This window comes from Capra hircus, chromosome 1 (assembly GCF_001704415.2).
Source record: "Capra hircus breed San Clemente chromosome 1, ASM170441v1, whole genome shotgun sequence".
NCBI classification, from domain to species: domain Eukaryota; kingdom Metazoa; phylum Chordata; class Mammalia; order Artiodactyla; family Bovidae; genus Capra; species Capra hircus.
Window position 1 is genome coordinate 11,825,202 of NC_030808.1, and position 14,811 is coordinate 11,840,012.

The 14,811-nt window shown below is 37.3% G+C and overlaps 1 pseudogene; it reads left to right on the plus strand.

Moving 5' to 3' along the window:
- LOC102174335 lies at positions 4,350–14,460 on the plus strand (annotated as a pseudogene).

Sequence of the window (14,811 nt, forward strand, 5' to 3'; positions counted from 1 at the left end):
TTTGAGTGTTACTCTACTAGCATATGGGATGAGTGCAACTGTGCAATAGTTTGAGCATTCTTTGGCATTGCCTTTCTTTGGTATTGGAATGAAAACTGACCTTTTCCAGTCCTGTGGCCCTGAGTTTTCCAAATTTGCTGGCATATTGAGTGAAGCACTTTCACAGCATCATCTCTTAGGATTTGAAATAGCTGAACTGGAATTCCATCACTTCCACTAGCTTTGTTCGTAGTGACAATTCCCAAGGCCCACTTCACTTCACACTCTAGGATTTCTGGCTCTAGGAGAGTGATCATACCCCCCTAGTTATCTGAGTAATGAAGATCTTTTTTTGTATAGTTCTTTTGTGTATTCTTGCCACCTCTTCTTAATATCCTCTGCTTCTGTAAGGTCTATACCATTTCTGTCCTTTATTGTGCCCATCTTTGCATGAAATGTTCCCTTGGTATCTTTCATTTTCTTGAAGAGATCTTTAGTCTTTCCCATTCTATTGTTTTCCTTTATTTCTTTGCATAGATCACTGAGGAAGGCTTTCTTACCTCTGCTTGCTATTCTTTGGAACTCTGCATTCAAATGGGTATATCTTCCCTTTACTCCTTTGCCTTTACCTTCTCTTCTTTTCTCGGGTATTTTAAAGGCCTCCACAGACAACCATATTGCCTTTTTGCATTTCTTTTTCTTGGGAATGATCTTGATCATCGCCTCCTATACAATGTCATGTATCTCTTGTCCACAGTTCTTCAGGCACTCTGTTTATCAGATCTAATCCCTTGAATCTATTTGTCACTTCCAGCATATAATTGTAAGAGATTTGATTTTAGTCATACCTGAATGGTCTAGTTGTTTCCCTTGCTTTCTTCAATTTAAGTCTGAATTTGTCAATGAGGAGTTCATTATATGAGGCACAGTTAGGTTCTGGTCTTTTTTTTTTTTTCACTGACTGTGTAGACCTTCTCCATCTTTGACTGCAAATAATATAATTAATCTGATTTCAGTATTGACCATCTGATGATGTTCATGTATACAGTCTTCTATTATGTTGTTGGAAAAGAGTGTTTGTTTTGACCAGTGTGTTCTTTTGGCAAATCTCAGTTAGCCTTTGCCCTGCTACATTTTCTACTCCAAGGCTAATTTTGCCTGTTATTTTAGGTATCTCTTCATTTCCTATTTTGGCATTCCAGTTCCCTATGATAAAGAAAGACATCTTTTTTGGGTGTTAGTTCTAGAAGGTCTTATAGGTCTTCATAGAACCATTCAACTTCAGCTTCTTCGGCATTAGTGGTTGGGGCCTATACTTGGATTACTGTGATATTGAATGGTTTGCCTTGGAAATGAACAGAGATCATTCTGTTGTTTTTGAGATTGCACCCAAGTGTTGCATTTCAGACTCTTCTGTTGTCTAGGAGGGCTACTCCATTTCTTCTAAGAGATTCTCACCCGTGGTACTAGATATAATGATCATCTGAATTAAGTTCACTCATTCTGGTCCATTTTGTCCACTGATTCTTAAAATATTGGTGTTCTCTCTTACCATCTTCTGTTTGACCACTTTCAATTTACCTTGATTCTTGGACTTACCATTCTCAGTAAGTCCTTCCATTCCTACCATTGCATGTTGTTCTTTACAGCACTGAACTTCCATCTCTAGTCACATCCACAACTGTACGTTGTTTTTGCTTTGGCTCTGCCTCTTCATTCTTCCGGGAGTTATTTCTCCACCCTTCTCCAGTAGCTTATTGGGTATCTACCAACCTGGGGAGTTCATCTTCCAGTGTCCTATCTTTTTGCCTTTTCATACTGTTCATGGGGTTCTCAAAGTAAAAATACTGAAGTGGTTTGTCATTTCCTTTTCCAGGGGACCACGTTTTGTCAGGTTACTAGTTAAAGTAATCTGTTAAAATGTAAGCTTTCAAAATGCCTTATTGAGAACTTTTTCATCTACTTAGTGCTGTGTGGTTCACCTCAAAGTTAGTAGATTATAGTAGAAATCATATTTTTTATTCATGCTTTTGCCAGTCAGCAATCAAGCTGACCAATTCTTCTGAACTCAGCAGGTCATATTCATAACTTCATAATGATAACTCTCAGTGAGATAATAGACAGAAGTACAACTATTTATCTCTTAGAATCTGGAACCTATCATTCTCCATAAACACCTGTCCAGTGTTTGTGTTTTCTAGTGAACATTGCAGCCATATTTAGCTGAAGTAATTAATCCTTATCAATTTTTATGAAACAACATAGTTCAACTCACTTTATTTCTAAAATTAGTCAAAATAAAAAGCACTTTTTAATATTAACACTGAAATAAATTTTTAAAATAAATGAGACTGATTAATAGTTAAAAGTCAATCTATATCCAGTAAGACATGTTCAATTACTTCGATATTCATGACCCATAACATAACAAAAGGTAGTTACTCAATTTCCTCCCTAGTTGCAAAATTATGCTAAATAAATAAAACTGGTTCTGAGAGTTTTAGCTCACTGTTTGGCCAAATGAACCCACTCTTACTCAGATATGGTCTTCATCATGGAAAATTTATTTTTCTCTTTTCTATTAAGAAGCAAACAATGATCAGGAAACAATTACTTTTTTTTCATTAAAATAAATGAAAGTTTCATTTCAGTTCAATCACTCAGTTGTGTCCAACTCTTTGTGACTGAAGCATGCCAGGCCTCCCTGTCCATCACCAACTCCTCTAGCTTGCCCAAACTCATGTTTCAATTGATTGAATAATAATAATAATTAAAAACAATCACCAGTATTATTCCTCCAGTTTCCAAATATTCACCTCATATGTATAACTTCAAAGAAAAAAATAGGATTTCTGGACTAAAGAAAATCCAATCTAACTAATGAAGGAACACCAACTCTTAAATTTTAATTGGGTTTGAAAGTAATCATCCAACTCTATAAAAGCTGTTATCCCTATTACAAGCATGCATTAATTTCCTATGTATGGTTAATTATGTTCACTCTCTTTTAACACTATAATTTTGAAAATGAAGCACAAATTGAGGAAAAAATACGTTAGGTATATAAGATTATATAGCTTTCATTTTATATTTTATTTAATAACCAACAACATGCATCTCATAAAATTTATTCACTCTACTTTGCTAACAAGTGTCATAAATAATTCCTCCCTGCTGAACCAAGATGTTTATTTACAGTTCTAAACCAAAACATGCCCTTAAACATTGAAAAAAAATATGGTAATAAAACAGGTGAAGGGAGTAATGAATTTAAATGGTTTGCCATTAATTGTAATTCTTCATCCTAAATATCAAAATGCTATTGTTAAATGGTGGACTTGGTTTACTTTTTTTCCAAAGTGTCATCATATTTACCCTTCAATAATCACATAAAACTACAAATAAACAAAAGGATATTCGTGACAGCTTAAATGTATAGACAGTAAGTCTCTACAGATCAATGTTAAGAATGTGTTAAGAATTTCTGTTGTTCTTCATTTAATTCTTCTAGTAAGTGTAGATAATAAAAACTCTTGGAGCACTACTTTGCACCTTTATTCACCATAAGTTCCTTTTCTTCTATTTCCATTATTTTGCCTACAGGGGACTATAGTTCAGTTACTCGTATTCCTCCACTGAAGTGTGTACAGCACTGTTTTATCTGACCATAACAAGTTGCAGTCACAAAGAATGCATCATTTTTGGTGGTAAAGGGATCACAGGCTATCGATGATGGGGCAGATACTGTTGGTAACCATTCCAAACATACTTCCGCTACATTTCTCTGTTGCATTTCTGTCAATTATCCTCTCTATTGTTTTCCCATTTTCAGTTTCACTGATTTCTGTTCTGATGTGTATTAATGACTTATCTGAACTTACTTTCAGTTTCTTCTGCTCTTCTTATTCTAGATTTTTGAGGTAGAAAATTGGGTTATCATTGAGATCTTTCTCCTTCTTTTCTAATGTAAGTCTTTAAGTGCTATTAAGTTCCCTCTTAACACTACTTTAGGTATTTCTTACATATTTTAATGTATATATTTCTATAGTCTCAAGATTTGGAGATGAAGAGGTTTTCCTGGTTGTTGCTTATTCACCTATTTGAGGTGGAGGGGGAGCACTTCCTGGGGTAAGCATTTATTATTAGTAGGTTAGAACCCCTACTGCATGTTTCCTTCTCCAGTCACTTCAGCATCTTAGTACAGAAATGGAGGGTTCTGACCCCAAAGAGAAAAAAGTGCTCCTCTCTTGGCTTTTGTTATCAGAGTTTGTAATTGATTGCCCTTACCAGTGAATCCAGGCTTGCTGAATCTTGGCAGAGAAAATCCTGACACCTACCTGGGTATCTTCCGGTGCTAATCTGAGACAAGAATGCCGAAATTGAGGGTATATGGAACTTCAGATATCCTCCCACTTTGATTCTCCTCCAGTAGTATATTCTCACATCAGTCTTCCTTCCTCTTACCTCCTGTCAGCATCCTTCTTTGGTTGTCTCCCACATTATTTAAGAGTATTATATAGTTTAAAGAGTGAGAGAGAAGTAGAAGAAACTGGCCTATACCATATTGTCCAGACCAGAAGTCCCTTTTAATTCTTTCTGAAGTTTCAAGTCCTTTCCTATATATCATTTTGAGATCTTCCTTTAACTATTTAAAATTATGTTTACTAGCAGCATGTTCTCTTGGTTTTCCTTTGTCTGAGAATGTCTTTATATTCTTTTCATTCCTGAAGATATTTTAGCTAGATATAGAATTTGCAATTGGCAATTCTTTTCTTCTAACACTTGAAAAATGCTGTGTCATTTTCTTCAGACTTCCATGTTTTCAGATAAGAAATCCATTGTTATTCAATATGGTTGGTCCCTTTAAGGTAATGTGTCATGTGACACTAGGTTCTTTCCATAGTTTTTTACTTAATTTTCAGAATTCTAATTATGATGTATTTTGGTGTGGATTTCTTCAGGTCTCCTATTTTGCTCAGTATCTTGATCCTATAGTTTTATAGCTTTCATCAAATTTGGAAAGTTTTCTGTCATTATGTCTTTTATATTTTTTAAATTATCCTTTCTCCTCTTCCTCTCAGTTTCCATGAAATAAAAAATGAGCTATCTACTTTTGTCCAACTGTTTCCTCAAACTGTTATTTCAGTCAGCTTTTTCTCTATTTGTCAGATTGTGCTTAGTTGCTCAGGCATGTCTAACTCTTTGTGACCTCATGGACTGTAGCCCACCAGTCTCCTCTGTTCGTGGAGATTGTTCAGATTAGGTAAATTCTATTGGACTGTCATCAAATTTTTTACTTCTACCCTTTGTCATCTCAACCCTCCTATTAACTTGATCAAGCAACTTTGTTTTTCTTGTACTCTTCAATTTTATAATTTCTATTTGGCACTTTTGACATATATTTCTCTGCTGAGTTTTTTTTTTTTTTTTTTCATTTGTTTGAAGAGAATTTTTAATTGCATGTTGGAAGTTTTTTATAATGATTGTTTTAAAAGATTTGATAAATAATTTCAACATCAAATTCATCTCCCTGTTGGTTTCTGTTTATGATATTTCTCTCACTCATTCTTGGTATGAAGAGTAATTTTTTACTTGAATCCTAGAAATATAAATTACATTTTAAAAATTGTGGAATCTAATTTTAAAGCTGGTTGTACCCCTGTTGAGGCACACCACTGTAGCTGCTAAGGTGTTTATGCTTAACTTCCCATTGGGCTCCACCAACACCATCCTGTAAAATGTGGGTCACTGACCCACACCATCTTCTTGTCTCCAACTTGGAGAGTTTGATTACCTCTCCACTGGCCTCACAGAGTTAAGAGAAAGGGGAATTGAACGATTGACAGATACTACCTTAACGTGCATGGTAGAGTTCTAGCTTAGTACCTCATGTTTTCTGCTGACATAGAGGGCCAGAGAAGCAAGTGCAAACAAGTCCTACTGTGCAACACCTTAATCTGTCTCCTTCATTGCAGGTGGATGGTGGGCTTGCCACTGGGCTTTGCTACTCTATCATGGAAGGCACTGAAGTGCCCAGGAGTCCCAACTCACAATGCCTCACTGAGTATCATTGCTACTTCATAGGTGTTGAGATTTATCTATTCTACTGGGCCACACTGAACCCAGGTATGTGTGAAAAGTAAAATTCTGATTAGTTTGGACTCTCACTGCCTTGACTGGTCTCCTTGACACTAGGTGATGATGGTAGATGAGGTGTAACTATGAATGGTCACTAGCTCATCTTGGTACTGCCTTCTTAAGTTTCCTTGCTTCAGGGTGGGAGTTGAGGCGCAGCTTGGCAGCAGACCTCATGGATACTACCTTGGTTGGGAAATTGGAGTACCAGCAACTTCCTCAAGACTGAAGACAGAACATAAGCTTTTCTCTCACATAAACACTACCTCAGTAGAAGAATTATAACACTCCCTATTTCCATGGATAGAGAAAACAAGATCAACTCCCTGATAAGACTCCAAAAACACTGCCAAGTGGGGCAATCAGAGTGCTGCTGTCTGATTCTACGGAGCATGCAAAGGATGGGGTGGAGGTCCAGCTCCCTGATTAATCACATGGAACTCACAGTATGGGGTTACAGGTGATGCATGAAGGAGTATGGACAGTTACATAGAGTTTGGGAAGGCTAGTAAGAAACTAGCCTTCCCAAACATGTCTATGTCCTAATATATAGAACCTTTAAATATGTTATGTGGAAAACAGAATTTTTCAGATATAATTAAGATTATGGGTCTTCAATGGAGAGATTAGATTAGACAGGTGGGTCCAGTATGATCACATAAGTCCTTAAAAATAGAGAATTTTTCCTGGCTAAGGTGAATCAGATGTAGTAGAAGAGAAAGAAAAAATGCTATAGCTAGGAACATCATATCTATTCCAGTTGAGAGAATGATTTGATTCATGATTGCTGGCTCTGAGATTAGAGGCATACACTTAAGGGCCAGAGAGAAATCTATAGTGATGTCTCTGAAGTTCTCAATCTTTTTCCTTTTGATAAAAGCAAGACTCAAATATTTTCTAATTTTAAAACTGTATCAGTCTCCTTTAATCATAGAGTTTTAAGTTCTTTATAGGGTCTCCTGCATTGGCAGGCAGATTATTTACCACTGCACCACCTGGGAAACTCTAATATCAACTGACCCGTCTTTAAGTTCACAAATAATTCTTTCTGCCAGCTGAAATTTCCTGTTGAGCTGCTCTCATGAATTTTACATTTGTTTTATTTTCCAAGTCCAGAGGTTCTTTTTTGTTTGTTTAAATAAAATTTCCAGTTCTTTATTCCCATCTCTTTATTTAATGAAACATTATTCTCATACTTTCCTTTTTCAGGGAAAAAATAGTTACACTGTTTATTTTTAACAAATGTCCTCAGGAAAAGATTGCTCACACAGAGAAAGTTCTGTATCAAGACATATACATATAAGCCTTGCAATGAGGATTTCTGGGGGAATTGTCAGAGATGTCAAATAATTATAATTCTCTAAGAATTTTGCTTTAGAGGCATACTAATGTTGTTTTGTACCTTTCAGTGGCTGCTAGGCTGTTGGTTTATACTGCAGTTGTGGGACTATTGATTTTTATAGTTTCTGCAGGGTTGGGTAGAGAGTTGGGAATAAGGCAAGTTAAAGTGTCACTGTTGCTGTTTAGTTGCTAAGTCATGTCTGACCCTTTATGACTCCATGGTCTGCAGGATGCCAGGCTCCTCTGTCCTCCATCATCCCTCAGATGCTCAAATTCATGTGGAGTCGGTGATGTTTTCTAACAATTTTTCTGAGAAGAAAAGTTTTCATTTTTAACTACTGAATATGATGTTAGTTGTTGTCTCTTCATATACAGTGTTTACTATGTTGAGGAAATTTCATCATATGCTTGGCTGTTAAGTGTTTTTATCATGAAAAGACATGGAGTTTTGTCAAAAAAAATTTTTTTTATGTATTTCTGTATCAATTAAGATGACCACATAATTTTTGTCCTCACCCTATTAGTATGGAACAGTGCATTCACGGATTTTCATATGTTGAAAAATCCTTCCATTTTAGGGAAAAAAATCTTTTAAATGCTCTGTTGAATTCAGTCTGTCAATATTTTATTGAGGTTTTATATTAATATTAATTAGAAATATTGACTTGTAGTTTTATTTTTGTATGATATCCTTGTCTGGCTTTGGTGTGATGGTAATGCTGGCTTTACAGAATAAGACTAAGAATGTTTACTCCTCTTTAACTTTTTTGAAGAGTTTTAAAAGAATCGTTACATTTCTCTAATTGATAGAATTCACCAATAAAACATTTGGTCCTGTGCTTTTCTCTGTTGGATGGTTTTTGATTGCTGATTCAATATCTTTAACAAGTTACAGGTCTACTCAGATATTCTATTTCTTCATAATTGAGTCTTGGTAGGTTGTGTATTTTTAGAAATATATCCATTTAGTTTTTCTACTTTGTTGCCACATAGTTGTTCACAGTATCGTGTCCTACAACTTATTGCTATGGCATTGGCTGCAATTGCTCATCTTTAATTTCTGATTTTAGTTATTTGAGTATTCCTTCTCCGATTTTACATTGTGTTGTTTTTTTTTTTTTTTTTTTTTTTTTTCTCCTTTGAGTTGATAATGTGAAAGTGCTGCACTCAATATGCCAGCAAATTTTGGAAAACTCAGCAGTGGCCACAGGACTGGAAAAGGTCAGTTTTCATTCCAATCCAAAAGAAAGGAAATGCCAAAGAATGTTCAAACTACCATGCAAATGCACTCATCTCACATGCTAGTAAAGTAATGCTCAAAATTCCCCAAGCCAGGCTTCAGCAATACATGAACCATGAACTTCCAGATGTTCAAGTTGGTTTTAGCAAAAGCAGAAGAACCAGAGATCAAATTGCCAACATCCACTGTATCATGGAAAAAGCAATATAGTTCCAGAAAAACATCTATTTCTGCTTTATTGACTATGCCAAAGCCTTTGATTGTGTGGATCACAATAAAGTGTGGAAAATTCTGAAACAGATGGGAATACCGGACCACCTGGCCTGCCTCTTGAGAAACCTATATGCAGGTCAGGAAGCAACAGTTAGAACTGGACATGGAATAACAGACTGGTTCCAAATAGGAAAAGGAGTACATCAAGGCTGAATATTGTCACCCTGCTTATTTAACTTATTTGCAGCGTACATCATGAGAAATGCTGGGCTGGAGGAAGCACTAGCTGGAATCAAGATTGCTGGGAGAAATATCAATAACCTTAGATATACAAATGACACCATCCTTATCATGAAACATGAAGAAGAACTAAGAGCCTCTTGATGAAAGTGAAAGAGGAGAGTGAAAAAGTTGGCTTAAAGCTCAACATTCAGAAAATTAAGATCATGGCATCTGGTCCCATCACTTCATGGCAAATATATGGGGGAACAGTGGGAATAGTGGCTGACTTTATTTTGGAGGGCTCCAAAATGACTGCAGATGGTGATTGCAGCCATGAAATTAGAAGACACTTGCTCCTTGAAAGAAAAGTTATGACCAACCTAGACAGCATATTAAAAAGCAGATACATTACTTCATCAACAATGGTCCGTCTAGTCAAGACCATGGTTTTTCCAGTAGTCATGCATGGACTGATGTTGAAGCTGAAACTCCAATACTTTGGCCACCTGATGCGAAGAGCTGATTCATTTGAAAAGATCCTGATACTGGGAAAGATTGAGGGCAGGAGGAGAAGGGGATGACAGAGGATGAGATAGTTGGATGGCATCACCAACTCAATGCACATGGGTTTGGGTAGACTCCAGCAGTTGGTGATGGACAAGGAGGCCTGGCATGCTGCAGTTCATGGGGTCACAAAGAGTCAGACACGACTGAGCAACTGAACTGAACTGAGTTGATAATTTCAAATAATTTGTCTTGAAGTTTGCTAATAATTTATGCCTAGTCAAGTCTATCTTTGAGCAACTTTGGTGATTTTTTTCAACTCACTTATTGTATCTTTCAGCATCAAAATTTCTATTTGGTTCTTTTTATATATTGATAATTTAAATTTATTGATATTATCATTTGGTTTATGCAATATTTTCCTGATTTTGTTTGGTTGCCTAACAACATAAATCTGTGCCATCACTGAACATTATTTAGGCAGAAGTTTTAGTTTCTTTGTTCAGTAATTTAGAAATACATGTTCTGTAGATCAGTCTGTGGAGATTTACTTTGCTTTTTTAGTTGTTTCATTTTTCCCTGTTTGTACACATATGATTTATGATATTGATAATAATAAAAAAGAGGCTATTCTCCTAGTCTTTAGGAACCATCTTTTTGCAGGGTGAGTCTCTTCACCAATCAGCCCAGCTAGAATTTCAATTATCTCTCAAAACTTTTCTAGTCATGTGTCTTCCCTGAGTGTGAACATCTCTTTTTATTCTAGCATATGCAGCTACTTTTAAATACCTTAATTTCCCTGTTCATTTCAGTTCCGTTCAGTTCAGTCCCTCAGTAGTGTCCAACTCTTTGTGTCCCCATGGACTGCAGCACTGCCAGGCTTCCCTGTCCATCACCAACTCCCAGAGCTTACTCAAACTCATGTCCATCCAACCATCTCATCCTCTGTCATCCCCTTCTCCTCCCTTCAGTCTTTCCCATCATCAGGGTCTTTTCAAATGAGTAAGTTCTTCCCTCAATGTTCCAGCTTCAGCATCAGTCCTTCCAATGAATATTCAGGACTGATTTCCTTTAGGATGGACTGGTTGGATCTCCTTGCTGTCCAGGGAACTCTCAAGAGTCTTCTCCAACACCACAGTTCAAAAGCACCAATACTTTGGTGCTCAGCTTTCTTTATCATCCAACTCTCATATCCATATGTGACTATTAGAAAAACCATACTTCAACTAGACGAACATTTTTTGGCAAAGTAATGTCTCTGCTTTATAATATGCTGTCTAGTTTGGTCATAACTTTTCTTTCAAGGAGCAAGCATCTTTTAATTTAATGGAGCAGCCAACACCTGCAGTGATTTTGGAGTTCTTTTTCACTTTCTGCCATAAGGGTGGTGTCATCTGCATATCTGAAGTTAGTGATATTTCTCCCAGCAATCTTGATTCCAGCTGGTTTTATCCAGTTCAGCATTTTTCATGTTGTACTCTGCATATGAGTTAAATAAGCATGGTGACAATATACAGCCTTGACATGCTCCTTTCCTAATCTGGAACCAGTTTGTTGTTCCATGTCCACTTCTAACTGTTGCTTCCTGACCTGCATACAGATTTTCTCAGGAGGCAGATCAGGTGGTCTGGTATTCCCATCTCTTTCAGAATTTTCCACAGTTTGTTGTGATCCACACAGTCAAAAGCTTTAGCAAAGTCAATAAAGCAGAAGTAGATGTTTTTCTGGAAATTTCTTGCTTTTTTGATGACCTGACAGATGTTGGTAATCTGATATCTTGTTCCTCTGCCTTTCCTAAATTCATCTTGAACCTCTGGAAGTTCACAGTTCACATATTGTTCAAGCACATCTTGGAGTATTTTGAGAATTAATCTGTTAGCTTGAGATGACTGCAATTGTACAGTAGTTTGAGTATTCTTTGGCATTTCCTTTCTTTGGGATTGAAATGAAAACTGACCTTTTCCAGTCCTGTGGCCACTGCTGGCATATTGAGTGCAGCACTTTCACAGCATTATCTGTTAGGATTTGAAATAGCTCAACTGGAATTCCATTACCTCCGCTAGCTTTGCTCATAGTGATGCTTCCTAAGGCCCACTTGACTTTGTATTCCAAGATGTCTGGCTCCAGGTGAGTGATCACACCATCATGATTATCTGAATCATGAAGATTGTCTTTGTATAGTGCTTTGTGTATTCTTGCTACCTCTTCTTAATATCTTCTGCTTCTCTTAGGTCCATACCATTTCTGTCCCTTATTGTGCTCATCTTTGCATGAAAATTTCCCTTGATATCTTTAATTTTCTTGAAGAGATCTCTGGTCTTTCCCATTATATTTTTCCCTCTATTTCTTTGCATTCATCACTGAGGAAGGCTTCCTTATTTCTCCTTGCTATTCTTTGGAACTCTGCATTTAAATGGGTATATCTTTCCCTTTCTCCTTTCCCTTTTCTTCCCTTTTCCTGTTCTCCTTTCACTTTTATTCTTTTCATGGATATTTGCAAGGCCTCCTTAGATAACCATTTTGACTTTTTACATTTCTTCTTTTGGTAATGGTCTTGACCCCTTTCTCTTGTACAATGTCACAAGCCTCCATCCATAGTTCTTCAGGCATTCTGTCTATCAGATCTAATCCCTTGAATTTGCCTATTATTTCATGGCAAATAGATGGGGAAGAAGTGGAAGCATTGGCAGATTTTATTTTCTTGGGTTCCAAAATCACTGTGACCATGACTGTAGCCACAATATTAAAAGATACTTGTTCCTTGCAAGAAAAGCCATGACAAACCCAGACAGCATGTTCAAAACAGAGACATCACTTTGCCAACAAAGTTCTGTATAGTCAAAGGTATGATTTTTCCAATAGTCATATATGGGTGTGAGAGTTGAGCTACAAAGTTGAGTACCAAAGAACTGATGTTTTCGATCTGTGGTGTTGGACAATACTCTTGAGAGTCAATTGGGCAGCAAGGAGATCAAATTTGTCAATGTTAAAGGAAATCATCCCTGAATATTCATTGGAAGACTGATCCTGAAGCTGAAGCTCCAATGCTTTGGCCACCTGATACAAAGAGCTGACATATTGGAAAAGACCATGATTCTAAAGATTGAGGGATGGAGAAGAACTGGGCAATAAAGGATTAGATGGTTGAATGGCAACACCGACTCAATGGACATGAGTTTGAGCAAACTCAGTGGGATAGTGAAGGATAGAGGAGCCTGGCATGCTGCAGTCCATGGGGTTGCAAAGAGTTGATCACGACTTAGCCACTGAACAACAAAATACTCACCCTCGGTAGCACTTGGCTTCCATTTCTATTGAGTTACTATACCTAACATTGTTTGCTCCCTCCATCACCTCCCTAGAGAGCTTCATACTCCCTGCTGCTCTAATGCCCCATGTTACTGGTCTTCAACATCTAATCCAAATTACATCACTAGTTCCCCAAGCAGTCCAACTCAAGTGATACACACAATAACCAGTCCTTTGTGCAGAAACAAGAAACATTCAAAACATTAGATAAAGTTTCCACTTTTTTCAGGAGCCAGTAACTGGGAGGTTTCCTTCTGATTGTGTTGAACTACACTGGGTCCGGTGATTGGCAACGATGAACACATGAGAAAAACAAAACAAAACAAAACAAAAAATCTCTTTATAGTCAAATTCCTTCTTAATTATTCAGTGCTTCATGCTGCTCCTGGATGAGCCCACCAACTACCTGAACCTTGATGCTTGTGTGTGTTTAAGAACTAAAGGCTTTTAAGCATATCTAGGTCCTCATCTCCCATTCCCAGGACTTTCTGAATGATGTCTATATCAACAACATTAACACTTGAAATAAGAAACTAAAGTTTCTTGTCAGGTAATTGTGGTCAGTATGTGAGGACATGACCGGAGGTGAAAGAGAATCAGATGAAGAGGTTTCACAGGGAGCAGGATCAAATTGCATACATGAAGAACTATACTGTTTGGTTCAGTCATGGTAATGCCAAGCTGATTTAGCAGACCCACACCAAGGAGAAGACACTACAGAAAATGATGACATCAGGACTGACAGAGAGAGCTGTGAGTGACAAGACACTGTCATTTTATTTCTCACCATGTTGAATGATCCCTCCACTCATTATCATTGTGCAAAATGTCACTTCAAATAAACAAAAGACAGGACTTGCATCTACAACAATCTAAAATTATGTGTCGGTTACGACACATGAATGACTTTGGTGGGGCCCAATGGAACAGAGACGTCAGCTCTTCTGAAGCTGATCACTGGAAAGTTACTAATTGCAGACAGAATGACCCGAAAACACTCTCAACATCAAAAGAGTACATTACCATCAGCATTTATAAGAGCAAGCGGACTTAGATCTTTTTCCTTTGGAGTGCATGATGAATGCTATCCAGAGAGCAAGGTGAAGGAAGAAATGAAGAAGATGATTGTGCAACTGGTCTCCTTGGGAAACAGCAGGTTATCCCAGTCCAGAACCTATCTGATGGGCAGAAGTCTTGAGGGTGTATGGTCTGGCAGAACCCCTACATGCTCTTCTTGGATGAACCTGGATATTGATACCATCAATGCCCTAGAAGATGGCATCAGTGATTTTGAGGGTTGTGTATTGCTGATCAGTCATGGTTTGAAACTCCTTCAGCAAGTTGCACAAGAATTACAGTTCTGTGAGAAATAGACAATCATCAGGTGGCCTAGAGACATCATGGTCTACAGGAAGAACCTCAAGTCCAAGCTGGTGGGCGAGGAGCCCCAACTCACAAGGAGGACCCACAACATGTGAGCCCTTGCCGGCCCCCTAGGCCAGGTTCCTGGGGTTGTACTCCCACATTGCTGAAATACTATTCCCCAGTCCCTCCCCTGCCAACATTAGCCTTAGCTACACTTGATCTTATCTACAGCTGGACAGTACCTGTCCATCTCCTGTCCTTCCAGATACATCTGTCCATATTTCCTGCCAGCTTTTTGCTGGTTCTGACTGCAATATAATTATTTAAGGGTGTAACTTTTAAACATGTGTGACATCTATAAAGTATCTCCCAGAAAAGGAAAAAAGACTAAAAAAAAAAAAAAAAGGAAAAAATCCAATCAGAAAATGTTTGATAAAGTGGTCTTGTATTCAAAAGTTTATCATCCAACATGTGAGATATAAAATTTTGTTTAACAAATATAT